The sequence below is a fragment of the Otolemur garnettii genome, unplaced genomic scaffold, assembly GCF_000181295.1.
Source record: "Otolemur garnettii isolate 467f Iridium unplaced genomic scaffold, OtoGar3 scaffold00047, whole genome shotgun sequence".
In the NCBI taxonomy this organism is placed as follows: domain Eukaryota; kingdom Metazoa; phylum Chordata; class Mammalia; order Primates; family Galagidae; genus Otolemur; species Otolemur garnettii.
The window spans coordinates 11,783,756-11,798,771 of NW_003852442.1; the positions used below are offsets into that span (position 1 = coordinate 11,783,756).

Below are 15,016 nucleotides of genomic sequence, written 5' to 3' on the forward strand. Positions count from 1 at the left end.
ATCAGACCCTTTCCTGTAGGCTGTTCCAGTGATCACACCTGTCCCAGGGGTGAGGGGCCCAAGGCTTAAGTTCCTAATTACTCTTTTTTTTTTTTTTTTTTTTGAGACAGGAGCCTCAAGCTGTCCCGCTGGGTAGAGTGCCATGGCATCACAGCTCACAGCAACCTCCAACTCTTGGGCTCAAGCGAGTCTCCTGCCTCAGCCTCCCAAGTAGCTGGGACCACAGGCACCTGCCACAACGCCCGGCTATTTTTTGGTTGCAGCCGTCATTGTTGTTTGGCGGGCCCAGGCTGGATTCGAACCTGCCACCTTGGGTGTACGTGGCTGGCGCCTTAGCCACTTGAGTCACAGGCGTCGGGCCTAATTACTCTTTTAAAAGGAAAAAAGATTCAGAAAGAACAAAACAAAGTTCTCTGACCAGTGCTAAAGGATGACTTTAACCCAACAGGCACAGACTTTACAGTGCATGTGAAGCGATAATAAGAATCTAGAAAACTTCTCTTCCTTCCCAAACAAGACATCAAAGTAACCAGATTTCCTTTCTGCACAGAAGCTTTTCTCGTCTACCCTTTTAAACTTGTAGTCCTACAGATGAGGGCCTTCCAACATCACTTTTTAAAGCTTGGCAGTTTAAAAAAGAAGAAGAAAAGAGAAAAAAAGAAGAAAAAGCAGGCGTCCCGAGTCCTCAAGCTACCAATGGCCTTCCCCTTCGTCCTCTGGGCAGGTTAAAGACCTGCTAGTTACCACTGGGAGGGGGTGGAGGAAAGTCATTGAAACCGCAGGGGCCTAATACCCATTTGTATTCACACTCAGACCCTTTAAGGATGTAAAATCGGAGAGGTTGAACTGTTTACATTCACCTAATGCTCGAGTAAACAAATCAGAGCCTGAGTGGAGGGGTTTCCGGGCAAGACTGCAGCCAGACCCCCTCCGGGCAGGGCGGGGGCAGGGCGAGGAAAGAGGAAGGTGGATGCTGTCACTTCTCAGCATGGAAAGTGGAGGCCAGGCTGACTTTCCCAGCCAGCCCCAGCTGTCCCCAAGCCTGGGCCCTCTTTGACCCCAAGGCGCATCTCCATTGCGCCCCAGGACATCCCTGGCTCAGGCCAGCGGGACCTCCTCTCGCCTCCTCATCCCAGCACATCCTAAACTACAAGCCCAAGAAAGGGGAGCAGCACCCCCATGGAGAGGGGACCTGGGCTGCCTGATACCTCCTTGCCCCCATGACCAAGGGCCCCTGGAGCCCTGGCAGCATCTTCACATTATCCAATGACCTTGGAAAGGAAGACAAGAAAAGGCCAGGCCTGGCCTTGCCCAAGCACGTGTAGGGAGAGGGGTTAAATGCTGAGTGTCAGGGGAGGAAGTAGCTTCCTCTCTTTGCAAGGCCTCCACTGTTAGTCCTCAAAAACTATTGTTATTCAAGAACTGTGTCTAGGAAGAGCCACAGCCCTGTCAGACCACAGAGAACTAGAAGCTGCTCGGTGTCCCAGTACAAGGCCTCATCATATCCTCTAAAACTAAGAACAGTTTCAACTTGACTGAAGAAGGGGGGGGCGCAGTCCTAGCACTCCTTTTAAATGCAGATTTGAACTTTTCACCCGGGGTCAGACAACTGCGATGCTCCGACCCCAGCAGAGGCCGGAGCTGGGGCCCCTTCCACCTCACACTTTCATGGGTTTTTTTCCTGCCAGCCCAGGAGGCCAGCCTGTTAAAGGAATTTGATACCTCCCCTCCCTACAAACCCAAATCTACGCCCACTTCTCAGCTTACCAGGGGCACAAATCCCCCTGGCAGCCCAGAGGAGACCCTCAAATCCGTGCAGGCTGGCTGGGTGCCCTGGGAACAGCAGTGGCCAAGGAATGCTAAGACCAGTGGTGAGAAGACACCAGGCCTTAACCAGGGCTCTTCTGCAGGATCCATTTTACAGTGGCTCTTTCTGCTAGGAGCCAGGGGACATTCTCCTTGTTATTTCAATAAGAACTATAATATTAACAAGGTTCAAATTATCTAGCTTTGAGAAGAAGTCTCTTCCTGGGTGAACAAGAGAAAAACAGTTAATACTCTTTAAAAAGGAAAAAAAAACAAGCCTGGGCTGCCCCAGCTGGTAGGCCGGTATTCTGCCTCTGGACAAGCTTTCAAAATTGCCTGAACAGCTATGCCCTCCTCCTACACCGTCATCACCCTTCTGCCCCCCAACAATCCCATGGGGCACTTAAGACGAAAGACGCTGCATGCAGACTCAGCGAGTACCCTGAACCCCCAATAAGTGGAAGGGGCTGGTGATAGGTTACAGGTGACTAGGAGAGCCCAGGGCGCCATCCTTTTATTCCAGACCTTCCTCATCCATTAGGTGGCCACCAGGTCCTCGTGGCTACCAACCCTAAGAAGTATGGCTTAGTCCAGGTCAAGATAAAAATACACACAGGCTTATTAATACAAAAAAAGATGGGAGGGATGGATGTTCCATGTCAAAATGGTAACATTTTTTAATATACTGGCCTAAATTAAAAAAAATCATTAAAATTCATTCTACCTGTTTCTCTTTAATTTTTAATGTAGCTAACAGAAAAATTTTAAATTATCTACGTGGTTTTTGCTGCATTTCTAGTGGGTGGCCCTGTTTTTTAGCCTCTGCCTGTGTTTCTACTTCAGGTTCAGGTGGGAATAAGTGTTCTTGGCGGTGATTTTTTTCCTCTCTCTTAACTATCCCTCTAAACCTACCACGTACTGACCCCTGAGTAAGACTTTTAAATGGGCTGAATAATCTTCATGTCCAATTAGCCCATCACCAAATTACAAGTATAAATTTAAAAAAGGGAAAGTATAAATTAAGAAACGTACATCCGGAAGCTAGACAAGCTCAGGAGAGTGGGGCCCCTCTTCCGAAGAAATTCTATCAACTGCTTCTGAGACTCATGGTATACTTTAAAAATAATAATAATAAAGTTACTCATTGGGGTTTAATATGATTGCGCACCAGGCTTGTCTCCAGGTTGATTTCTTACTATCAAGAGCAGAGTTCTCTCTCCCAACAACCCTTCCATAAAATACACCCAGCAGGAGCCTGGTGTACCCCCCTACACACACACACACACCCTGCAAGCGGGAAGGGACGGCAGGCACAGACAACACAGACGTGGCCCCTTTCCTATTAGAAAGTGCCTATTCTGCCACTGGGGATCACAAGGCCAGTCTCATTTCTCTATGTAAATGAACTTTTTAGCCACCTCCTCAAAGAAGAAAAGCTGCACAGATGCGGAAGGCCCATCCTGGGGCGCACAATTACAGCCATTTGCATTCCTCCAGCAGCGGGATTAGCACAGGAATGTGCTCTGCGGCTTGGTGGGGGGAAAGGGTTTAGGAAGAAAGGAATTGGGGGGGGGTGTATTTCTCCCCAGCCTGTCCATCCAAAGCTCTATGATACACTTCCACTTCTGTGAGAGTCAGAAAGTGGAAATAACTCCTGCTTAGGCTTTCATGAAAAAAAAAAAAAAAAAAAAAAAAGCAGGGAGGAGGGGGGAGGAAAAGGAGGGGATGGCAGTGGGAGGAGGGAGGGAGAGAGGAGGGGGGACTGCGTGTATTAGGGGGACGCCCCTCCCGGCGCTTTGATCCCCTGGTTGGTCGCTAGGAGAAACCAACTTTTCTCCTTGGGTTAATCAAAACCAAATTACTCAGGAATGTGGCAGGACAGGTCTGAGCTTCCAGGTCCCTTTGTCTTTGAGGATTTAAAATGAAAAAATAAATTTTGTAAAGCAGATGGCAGTGGCTTACGGAGTAGGTAAAGTGAAGAGCGTGGAGGAGCCTAGACCACATCTCCCTCCCTCAAAAAAAAAAAAAAAAAAAGAAAGAAAGAAAGAAAAGAAAACCTGCAAACTTCCTACTTCAATCTGTCACAATCTATCAACAAAGAAGTTATTTTTGTAGGTAAAGTCCGGGACTTAGAGAAGAACTTTCCATCTCCACCTTACTGCTGCCCAAGAAAAAGACCCTCGTCAAAGTGCAAACCCAAAACAATGTGAGATTTAAGCAACGCCCAAATGCCGCAACCTGATTATTCTCACAAAAGCAAAGTCCATGCTTGGAAATGCAATTTTTTCCAAAAAACGGAGCTTGGGATAGTTTTTCACTGTTAAGGTTCTTCCTTGGGAATGGGGGTGGTGGTGGTCGTAGCGAGAGCATCCAGTCACCACTGAGAAGCATCAATGAAATTCCATAGTGATTGTAAAATTTTGGATGAGAAAGCCAGCTTGTAGAGTAGGGCTCAGGGCAGGGATGAAAGATCCCACTGGGTGACATAAGATACCACTGCTCATCTGTTGTCCAACAAAAGCTAGGAACTCCCCCCACCCCCCATGCTGGTCTGTTCACTAGGAAAGTGTTCTGGGTGTGCTGGCCAGCCAGCGACGGTTTCAGTAAGTCAAGAGGCAACAGGAAAAGGCTGACCTCAGAGATGAAAGCAGCCCGGGGCCTGGAGCTATATTAAGGCCTCCACACCTCCTCCCTGCTCCCTGCTCTGGCTGGCTCCTGCTAGTGTACAAGACGTGGGCCTGCACACCAGGCTCCTGGAAACCCTAGAATGCAACTCCCCAGTACACGTTATCATTAGGAACATTAAGAAGTGATATAGCCCAAGGCAGCCAGTAGCAGAAATATGAGCAGCTCTTTGTGTGTTATAAAATGCTGCCGTGCTTCCCAACAAAACCTGATCAACCCCCATTACCGCCCCCAACCCCCCCCTCCAAAAAAGATAAAATAAACAAACAGCACCACCAGTTAAGCTACAGAGGCTGGATTCAAAAGATAAAAGTGAGGCCAACACACAGCCGTGACTACCCGCTTGCCATAAATTGTAACTGGCCCCAGGCATACGGTTATCTGGGAGGTTGCGCTAAAGTAACTTTTAAAATACTCTTCATCTTATCTTGAAGCCCAGTCCAACACACACATACATCACCCTTCTTAGATCTCGGCCATTAGTATTCCATTTAGACTTTCCGAAACAAGGTCATCCCAGTGAGCCCATCCTCTATTTCCGGTCACAGCTGTAGGCTTTCACCCCTTCGTCCAACAAAAGGGACCTTGTACACAAAATTAAGCCAAACCATTAGTCTGTGCGGTGTGAGAGGAGGACACTCTGAGCCCTCGGAGTGTTTGCCCTGCCTCCAGCCTCAGCGCTGGGTGCTGCCCAGAGGGCCTCCCCCGTGGAGGCCGGGGGAGCTTCCCAGAGATTAGAGACCAGGCTGGCTCCTGGGACCTCCATGGTTGCAGCTGTGGAGCCAAGGCCTGACTTCCAGAGAATAAACACAAAGCCCATCCCTCCCCTGCTTTTTTAAAAAGAGAGAAGATAAAATTTTTTCCTTCAATCACTATAGAAAGCAACCTGACTTCACAGCTGGAAAGGACCAGAATCACCCTGGGGCTCAGCTGTCCAGTATGGCAGCCACTGCCCACACGTGGCTGCTGAGCCCTGGGGCGGGGGGAAGGTGGCCAGACAGGCCCAAGGGCAGCAATGATAGTGTTGTGGTGCTCTGGTGGCCTGCCTAAATACGCATTTCCTTTTTTTTTTTTAAATTAAGACAGAGTGTCACTATGTTGCTCTCAGTAGAGTGATGTAGCATCACAGCTCACAGTAACCTCAAACTCTTGGGTTTAAGTGATTCTCCTAACTCAGCCTCCCAAGTAGCTGGGACTACAGGAGCCCTTCACAACACCTGGCTATTTTTTATTGTTGTTGTTGTCATTGCTGTTTTAACTGGCCCAGACCAGGTTCGAACCCTCGTGTGGTGGGCGCCCTAACCGCTGAGCTACAGGTGCCAAGTCCTAAATACATGTTTTCAACCAAAGTCCACCTGTTTCTTTTTCCCTTTTATGCATGTGACTACCGGAGAAAGTACGATTATACACGGGGCTTGCGCTGTTTCTACTGGACGGCACTGTAGCTGGTAAAAACGTTAATGTCACCACCTCAGGTGCTGGCCCACTACCCTGCTCTAAAATGGAAGATCCCTTTTTAAACGCTAAAAAGGCCACTGTAAAATTAAGCAAATAGCAACATCTGTATCAGGTCAAATCACAAACTGAGGCTGCTCAAGCCTGTACCTGGAGACCTCTACACTGCAGCAAGGTTGTCTGGCTTGGAGGAAGGGCTGGGAACCTGCCACCTTCTTATCCAGAAGAAGCAAGTGCAACCTCTGTCCCAGGGGTTCTCTCCCTAGGAGACAGGGGACAATCCCTGCAGGTGTTTTCACCGCTACTGGCATCTCTTGGGGAAGAGGTCAGGGGCGCTAAACACCTATACTGCACAGGATGGCCTGTTCCCCCAACAAAGAATGAGCCCCAAATGTCAGCAGTGCCAACACATGACAACGACAAAATTCAAACACACTTTTAATACTCAATTTCCAGGGATAGGGGCTGGAAGGAACATCCTTTTGCAAAATGGCTTCTCTCTAGGCTCAGAACTGGTAGTAAACTGGAAGGCCAAGGAGGATGGACTGCCTGAGCTCGTAAGTTCAAGACCAGCCTGAGCCAGAGCTAGCCCTCACTTCCAAAAACAGCCGGGCCTTGTGGCAAGAGTTTGAGGTTGCTGTGAGCTGTGATGCCATAGCACTCTATCAAGAGTGACAAAGTGAGACTTTGTCTCAAAAAAACAAAACAAAACAAAACAAAACTGGTAATAACTTTCAGAGGCATAAACAAGGTGAAGGAATAAAAATAATAATAATTAGCCAGGCACTGTGGCAGGCACCTATAGTCCCAGCTACTTGGGAGGCAGAGGCAAGAGAATGGTCTAAGCCCAGGAGTTGGAGGTTGCTGTGAGCTGTGACCCCACAACACTCTACCAAGGGCAATAAAGTGAGACTCTATCTCTAAATAAATAAATAAATAAAAATAATAATAAATGAAAAGTTATACTGATTGAAAGTGAATCAGAAAGTGATTATAGACGACTGAAGACTTGGGTGTCAAGGGTTGATATGTCTACACAGCTCTGATTTTTTCGAGCTCATAGGTAAAAATGGGGTTTAAAACTCAAAGCAACATAAGCCAGGCTCTCCAAAGGCAACAGGAGGCCTCTAATGGAGGGTCAGTAGTGCGCCCAGTTCGCCATGCCTGAGCACACTAGGCAACAGAACAGGCGAAAGGAACTGTGACCGATCCTACAGGTATATAGGAAGGGGCCAGGGTGACAGGCAGAGGAGGCAGAGACTGGAAGAGCAAAGCTGAATGAGAACAGCCCAGCCAGGCTGGGAGGCAGTGCAGGAAGGGTGGAGGGGAGGCCCATGATAATTAACTCTGCAAGTTGATAGTATTTGCATATAAATGCCTCCACAAATCACTACAAACAAGCCAGGACAAGTCAGGCCTATTAGCATATACAAGCCAGCCCCGGAAGGCCCCTCTAGGTGGGTCATTCAGTGGGCTGCTCACTTAGAGGGCCGCCTGCCAGCTTGGGGTGGGGGTGGGGGACATGGAGGGAGGGCTGGGGGGGGGGGCCACAGGGGGACACTGTATCTACTTCAGACCCTTTCAGTCCTTGAAAAGGCTGTAGAATGTCCAAAGAAGTTGGCTTTCTTTCCAGCCCATAAGGGAATAAGGCAAAAGAAATGTTGCATCTTTCAGTTTCTTGTTCCAGAGTGGTACGAAAAGAAAGTTAGCAGAGGCTGGCAACAGGATCAGAAGAAATAAAAAGGAGATATGGATGGGAATCAACTTTTTTTTATGGTGAGACTATTCAACCTGCTAAGTCCTGGGATGCCCAGTTTTCTGGCTCATTTCATTCCTATTTCAAACGTAAGGGTCAAGGTTAGGGTTGTGCCCATTTTATAGATGAAAGGAGTGAGGCTCAGAGAGATTTAATGATGAGTCCAAAGTCACACAGCTTGGGCAGGAGGAGAGCTGGGCCTCACCTCAAAGGCCTCAGCAGAGGAGTGAGGCCTACAGCAGCCAGGTGAAGAGCAGGGGCTGCCATTCCAAAGAGTGGGCCCTTCTCATTCACCTTTGCTTCTCCCACAAAGCTGAGTGTGAACAACAGATGCCTCTGCCAGGGATGATTCACAGGTGGTGCTCTGATCCTGAACTGTTGTACTTCCTAATTATTTCACAGCTTCAACCAGTGAAGAAGACCACACCTCCCTCCAGTTAGACACGTGGGAGTCTGCACCAGGATTTCTCCTGTCACTCAATTTCTCCACTGTCTAGAAAAGTCTTAAGGGTTTTCTCAGTAACGGCAAAATAAATTGACAGCCCTTTCCCAAAAGGCACAGAAGTTCTCTTCTTTCCCCAAAGACAGCTCTGGGTTTTATACCTGTTGAAGGAAAAACCACTTTCAACTTCCTCTTTGCAAAAGGCCTGCGGAGGTTTGGGGGGTGGGGGCCGCTACTATTTTCACTTCTGCCATTCTCTACCTGGAACTATGGTTTATGGTTTAAAAGTGGGTAAAATACTATCTTATGAAAAAGTAAGCAACATGAGCCCAGGTAACACGTATTCACATGGTCAAGCACACAGATGAAGTCCTTATCAATGCCGGTTCCTCAGCAATAGTTACACTTCGGATAATGTGACACCATTCAAGAATTTCGCAGAACGGAGACGGTATTCAAAACTCAGTCACTTTACAAGTGACATCAACCTCTTAACAAGCACATTGACATCCCTGGGCTGCTTCTAAAGTGTTCAAAAGTTGACTTGACACTTTAACAATGATGCAGATATTCCACAGAGAAATACTGGGGCCGTTAGGAGGAGAGCAAAAAACCACTCTCCGGACCAGCCAAATGTACATTAAGAACCAAGGCCCTGAGCCAAAGAGCATTTTAGGAAGCAGGGCTTGAGACGGTGGAAGAGGCTTGCATTGTTTCTTGAGCAGTTAAGAAAAATTGTTTAAAAAAGAAAAAAGAAAAGTTGCTGAGAAGGAGAAAAAAGGCCCACATGTGTTCTTTAGCATATTTCCAGAACACAAAGACGTCAGGTAGAGAAGAGTCATCCAAAACAGGCCACTCAGAGACTCAGAGTGAGAAGTACGTTCATGTCCACACGTACACACTTTCCCTAGACGTACAGGCGTTTCAATGCTTTGGAAAAGTGCTTTTTAGATACCAAAGGGAGACTTCCACATGTGAACAGGCACTCCCATGCCTTTGGAGGGGGAGCTGCAGGGTCAAAACCAAGTATCAAATTAAGCCCCTTGGTCTTTTTCTGCACTCAGCTCATCTGCCTCCTGCCTCTCCCCACTAGGAAGATTCAAATAAGCCAGCCAGCCAACCACCTCTAAACTGGACTTTTAACACTGAAATGCGGAGCCTATGACAGGGATGTGCACAGGGGGACAGTGTATCTAACCCTAGCTCGACCAATACACTCAAAAGAATTCTCCTCCAGTCATAGTCCTGGATGGAGTCAGGGACCACCGAGAAACAAGCAAAATTACTTTGCCTCCTCCTTCCCCAAAAGACACCCAAGCAATTCAGCCCCCCTTACCCACTAAGAAGCCTACACTTTGTCCCTTCCTAAACGCAGGCCCCCATCACACTTAACCACCCCAAACAGCCTCCAAATGCCCAGGCCTACTCACCACCAGACACGCAAAGCAGGGATCTGAGCAGGAGCATGGGAGCAAGGCTATCACTCCCGGATCCAAGATTTGTGGCCAAAATCACTTTCAGGACAGTGCCCAGCAGCAGATGAGAATTCCACTGTCTTTTCACTAAGTCCAGTGAAGTTGTTTTTCCCAGTTCCAGCCCCAGTCTCCCTACAGATGACTGAAGATACTCCGTAAATTCCTAATTTGTACCCCCTGAAGAGCCACTTAAAACTAAATTCAAGGCCAGGTGCAGTCACTCACACCTGTAATCCGAGCATTCTGGGAGTATGAGGCAGGTGAACTGCTTGAGCTCGGGAGTTCAGAGACCAGCTTGAGCAAGGCTGTATCTACTAAAAATAGAAAACCTATCTGGGGGTAGTGGTGGGGGCCTACAGTCACAGCTACTTGGGAGGCTGAAGCAAGAGGATCACCTGAGCCCAGGAGTTGAGGTTGACTGTGAGCTACGCTGACCCCATGTCACTCTAGTCTTGGGGCATCAGAGTAAGACTCTGTCTCAAAACAAACAAATAAACAAAGCAAAAAAAAAAAAAACCTAAATTCAAGATAATCATTAAAGAAAGCCTTTTAGGTCTTGATGTGATAATCCTTTTCTTCTCAGAAATCAAGCAGAACCAAAGGGGAGAGGGATCCCAGCCTTTGCCCCATCTCATCAAGGAATGGCTTTGCAAGAGAGTTTTGGTGGCTTCTGTCTCAAACCAGCGGCAGCCAGAGGGTAGGACATCTTTTGCTCACCTCATGCCTCCCTTCCCTGGAAGCTTAAAACCTGTGTCCAAGGAGGGGAAAGGATGGAAAAATCTGAGAGGCAGCACATATGTTAGCACTGAAGTTCAAAGAAGGAGCAGCTGAACCACCTAACTAAGGTCTCCCCAGGACACTGACCTCCCCGGGACACAGAAGGCCAGCCAGGGCCCTCTAGAAAGGTGCACATCAAAACCCCTACACAGTAATCCTCATGTTGACAGGACTGCTGTGGTGACCCTCTGGTGGACAGGGAGAAGGGCTTGCCCAAAGGGCAGATAAACCCCAGGCATTTTGCTAAAAGGCCCTGTCTGGGGTTAATACTAACAAAACAAAAATCTTACTCTAAAATAGAGCTGAATTTACCACCTCGAAAACTTTCTACGTTCCTCCATTTTCATTTGTGCCCTTATTCTTGCAAAAGCAAGAAACTCAAGGAATTAAGGGTGAAAGAAAGGCAGAAAGAAAAAACACACACACACCGTTAAATGTTAGAAGAAACCAGGGTACCTTCCTTGGGTAAAGAATTCTCTAGAAACACACCTGTCACTGCTAGACCACTGCCTTGTCCTCACTCCCCTGACCCAAAGAATAAAAACCAGAAAAAAACATTCCAGTTGTTTCCCTGCACAATGCCGCTGTCAATCGGCCCTAAGCCCTGCTTTGCCCCACTCCTCAGTTCCTGTCCACAGAAGAGTCATTTACCATATTAGCCTTCCCAAAAAAGCCTTCTAGCATCTGATTGTCACTTTGTACATGTTCAAAGAGATCAATCTGGCAGCCAACTTTAAATCATACAGAAAAGAAATCTGACAGTTGTTGATTTTGTAGTTTCTCTCCTTAATCTGGATTTTGAAAGTGACTTGCCAATGAGCCAAGATTTCTGCCTGGGTCTCTCCCTCGGGGCAGTTTGACTCAACCTTAGCTTCTGTGCATTTGTTTCTCAATTTGAGTGGCCTAAGGACACAGGACACTGTGCTTTGGACAGAACAGGCACCGATGAAGACTGAATTGAGACTAGCTTCTATGAAGGAATTCCCTTGCCTGGATTCTATTAAAACTGGGTTCCCATTTCCCCCACTGCAGTTCTTAACTCAGGGAGAGGGTGGTGATTCTGAGCTGTGCTGTGATTTCTAATAATAACCATTACAACCGAATTCTCATACCAGAGCCTTTGGATACCCCTGTGAAGTTCACTGTAATGGAATCTGCCTTCCTGTTGTGTTTTTACAGTAACACCCCCCATCCTGGTTAATTACACCAGCCTTGGGAAACAGAGTAGGCCAAGAGGCCCAAACATTGTAGAAATAGGGCAGGCTAACAGCAAGCAACCATTTTAATAACAAATGAAAGTATAAACCACAGCACATATTGTACTTCTTGAGGTCACTCATGTTCACTGTCAGGTGCATTATCCCTGTAGCACCAGCAGGCGTGAGGCAGAGCTTGCACAGGCCTCCTTGGGCCAGAATCATTGTTGCCTCTCTACCAGTTAAGCCTAAATCCTTTCTTTGAGTTAAGAAGCAAGCTAGTTACTCTTAAAAGGCGAGTTTTGTAAAGACACCTTGCTTTCTTTCCCTTCAAGTAACTCAAGGGATTCCCTACACTTTTATAAAATGTTGCTTAGTCACTTAAATATTTACTTTTTAAGATGAGACTGTTGCAACTCTGCAATAAAAACAATTTCTTAGGTATGTATGAGACTGCTCTAGGCCCGCAAGTATTTCCAGGTTTTCACACTGATTCTTTGGAAGCCAAGAAAAGCCCCAACCTTTAAAAGATATACTAAAAAGGAACAACAGCAAACAGTGACAAAAAAGGCATGATCCCTGTAACCAGAACTAAACCAAGTCACCACCAGCCACAGATAATACTTTTCTAGCATTTTGCAATCCCAGATTTATTCTAAATGAACTAACCACTTCTGGGTTACCCAAGGTGAGCCAGGCCAGTCCTGCAATGTCTAGAAGTCATCATTTAAAGTCATAATGACGAAAACTGAAATTTCGCTTATTTTAGCTCCTTGCCACTGTGCAGTCCAACTGGCACTGAGTTAACACAGCAGTTAGATCCAACCCCGTGGCAGCAAGGAGGCAGGCACCTCATTGTCCTGTCGGCAGAACCAAACAGAGACCTGTGGAGGGCACCGTTTTATTTGGGCCCTTTCCACCCTTCCTTACCATTCATTTGTGCAAATAAAGGATGGAAGGAAAGAAACCAAAATTAAAATTTCAGGTGGTTGGGGAAGCAGCATGGATGTTTTATTCTGAAGTAGTTAGCAAGTGTTTCTCAATAGCTCCCTGTCAATCAAAACTGTTTCCAGGAGAAATGGAAAATAGTAGCTTGTAGCCCATAGAAAGTGCAGCCATTTCAAAAAACAAACAAACAAAAAAAAGGAGCTGGGAAAGGGAAGTGACCCATGTCATAAAGACAGATCTCCAAGTCACTTAATTCCTTGTGATTCCAAAAGGACTGTTTTTAAAGTGCAAAAGTGCTTCCTTCTGCGTCTGTTCCATGATGTTAAATAACACTTGTGTAATTAAATAAAAGAGGCACGTGTGACCCCCAGCCCATTGTGAGAAGCATTCTAAACTGCTCTGGAAACCAAATGCAGGCAATCTCCTCGGTCCTGTAATTCAGGAAAGGGAGAGAAGAAAAGTTTCTCTTGGCCTTCGTAGCTACAAACCCTCTGAAAGACTGCCTTCAGGGTCGCTGTGAAATAGAACGAACACAAATACAGGTGTGCAAACATCCACGTAGGTACCGCTCTCCAAAGACCCCATTCCTAGAGCCCTTGAATTATTAAGAACCAAGGTCTCCTGACTATCCTCACACTCCAATGTTCCCTAACTGTTTTTCATGTGTGGGTAACAGGATAGATTCAGAATCTCAGTCCACCAGTGGCTGTTCTGATAACAAGGAACAGACCCGGGTCCCTTGCTTTCTCTATCAGGTTACCTTGGAAGGTGTATGTTTTCCTATCCAATATGGTCCCTGCCACAGCACTCAGGCCAGCCCAGCCTACCAGAGCTCATGATTTTTAGGGTTTCCCTTGAAACCTCTCCAGAAACCACAGCCATTAAAAGAACATGAAGGTTTGACACCTCCTGAATTTAGGAATGAGGGGACTCGAGGGGCCAACTCTACAAACCTGCACCTGCTGCTTGATGGCAAAGAAATGAAGTTCCTACCGCCAGGGTGAGCTTTAAATTATACTCTATTTATTTAGTGACTTATCTCCAAGGATCTCAAAGCATGGAATGAAATAAGATGACGTGTAACTTTCTATCTACCTTCAAGGCTTTGCTTAAGTTTGCTCTCCTTGTTGGGCCTTGATGCATTCCGCCAAGCAGGCCTCAGCCTGAAGAAGAGGCCTCCCCTCTGTGCCCAGGTGGGGCAGTTTCTCCCCTCTGGGGTTATCTGTCAGTGGCATGTAGAGTGTCTTCAAGGCCTATTAAATGACACAAATAGAGAGTGGGGGAGGGGATGACCCTCCTGGATTCACCTGCTGGTGGAATCATTTAAACCAGTTTAACACATTGTGCACCACAGTGCCAGGCCAGTCCCTCCGTGGTGTTTGCCCTGGAGGCATTTTCCTATAAGACAGGTATGGCCAAACCAGTAAGGACCATGTTCCAGAGAGTTCCTTTCCCTCTTAAGCCCTACAATGATTACTTTGGGGGTTGTGTTTTTCCTTTGCTACTGACCTAACTTGGGGAGTCCTCCTCCTTTAACAGGATAAAAATCGAAGTTCTCCCCTTCATACACCCCCCCACAAGAAATAAATGCTGCTCTGGTTTTTTTCTGAGTGCGGAATAAACTACAATTAAAGGGTGGACAAGATGATTCCTAAAGGTGCCCTCCAGCTAAAGAACTCTGATTCTCCCTTTAATTACTCCACAATACGAGCATTCTTCACATTGTTTCCAGCTGACCAGCGACTTCTCTCTGACTGAAAAGGGTGCATTTTTAGGCGGAGGAACCCAAACTTCTAAGTGATGCCGAGTACAGCAGGCAGGAACTGATCCAAAAGCAGACTACGGAGGGGAGGAGGGAGGAGGCGAAAGAGCGGAGGGAAAGGAAAAGGAGGCAGCAGGGACTTTACTGTGTGCCCAGCAGAATTTAGGCGCTCTCACCCCAGGTAGGTTCCAAGTGGAGACTAGCAGTTCAAGTGTATCCAGCCTGCCCTTCCCCCATATGCCCCAAGAGAATGGGAAGTTCAGCCAGGACTGGCAGCACCTGCCTGCAGCTCTAGGCCGGCTGCGCGAGCCGGGCGGGCTCGGCGGGGGAGGGCGTCTGCACTCACCTGGCACACAGAGCCGCCGCGCACCTCCGGAGGGAGGCGGCACTCGCAGGTCCTGGGGCCGCGCCACTGCGCAGCGCGACAATGGGAAATTCCAGCGGCACCAGAGCCCCGAACTTACCCACCCCAGGCGGCATTCTCCCCACCTCCCGCTGCCCCCGGGACTTCAGGGTGGCTCTGGCTAGTAAAAGGGGGGCCGGAGGCAGGGGAGCGCGGTTCATGGTGGCGGCGGGGCTGGCGGCTGGCCCGTCCCCGGGAGGGAGGTCCCCGGGGCGCGGCGGGGATTCACCCACGGGGCGCGGCGCTCTGGTCCCCAGCCGGCCTGCCCGCTGCCGGCCCTGTAATTCAGGAAAGGGAGAGAAGAAAAGTTT

General features: G+C 47.8%; 1 protein-coding gene across 1 annotated transcript in view; it reads right to left on the bottom strand.

Moving 5' to 3' along the window:
* The window catches only part of ZFHX3 (zinc finger homeobox 3), a 238,636-nt gene extending 223,884 nt beyond the window's left edge, over positions 1 to 14,752 (bottom strand). Inside the window, 1 exon segment of the mRNA XM_023514108.1 lies at positions 14,649 to 14,752. The gene's annotated coding sequence lies outside the window, so the exon portion shown is untranslated.
* Positions 14,753 to 15,016: the final 264 nt, after the last annotated feature.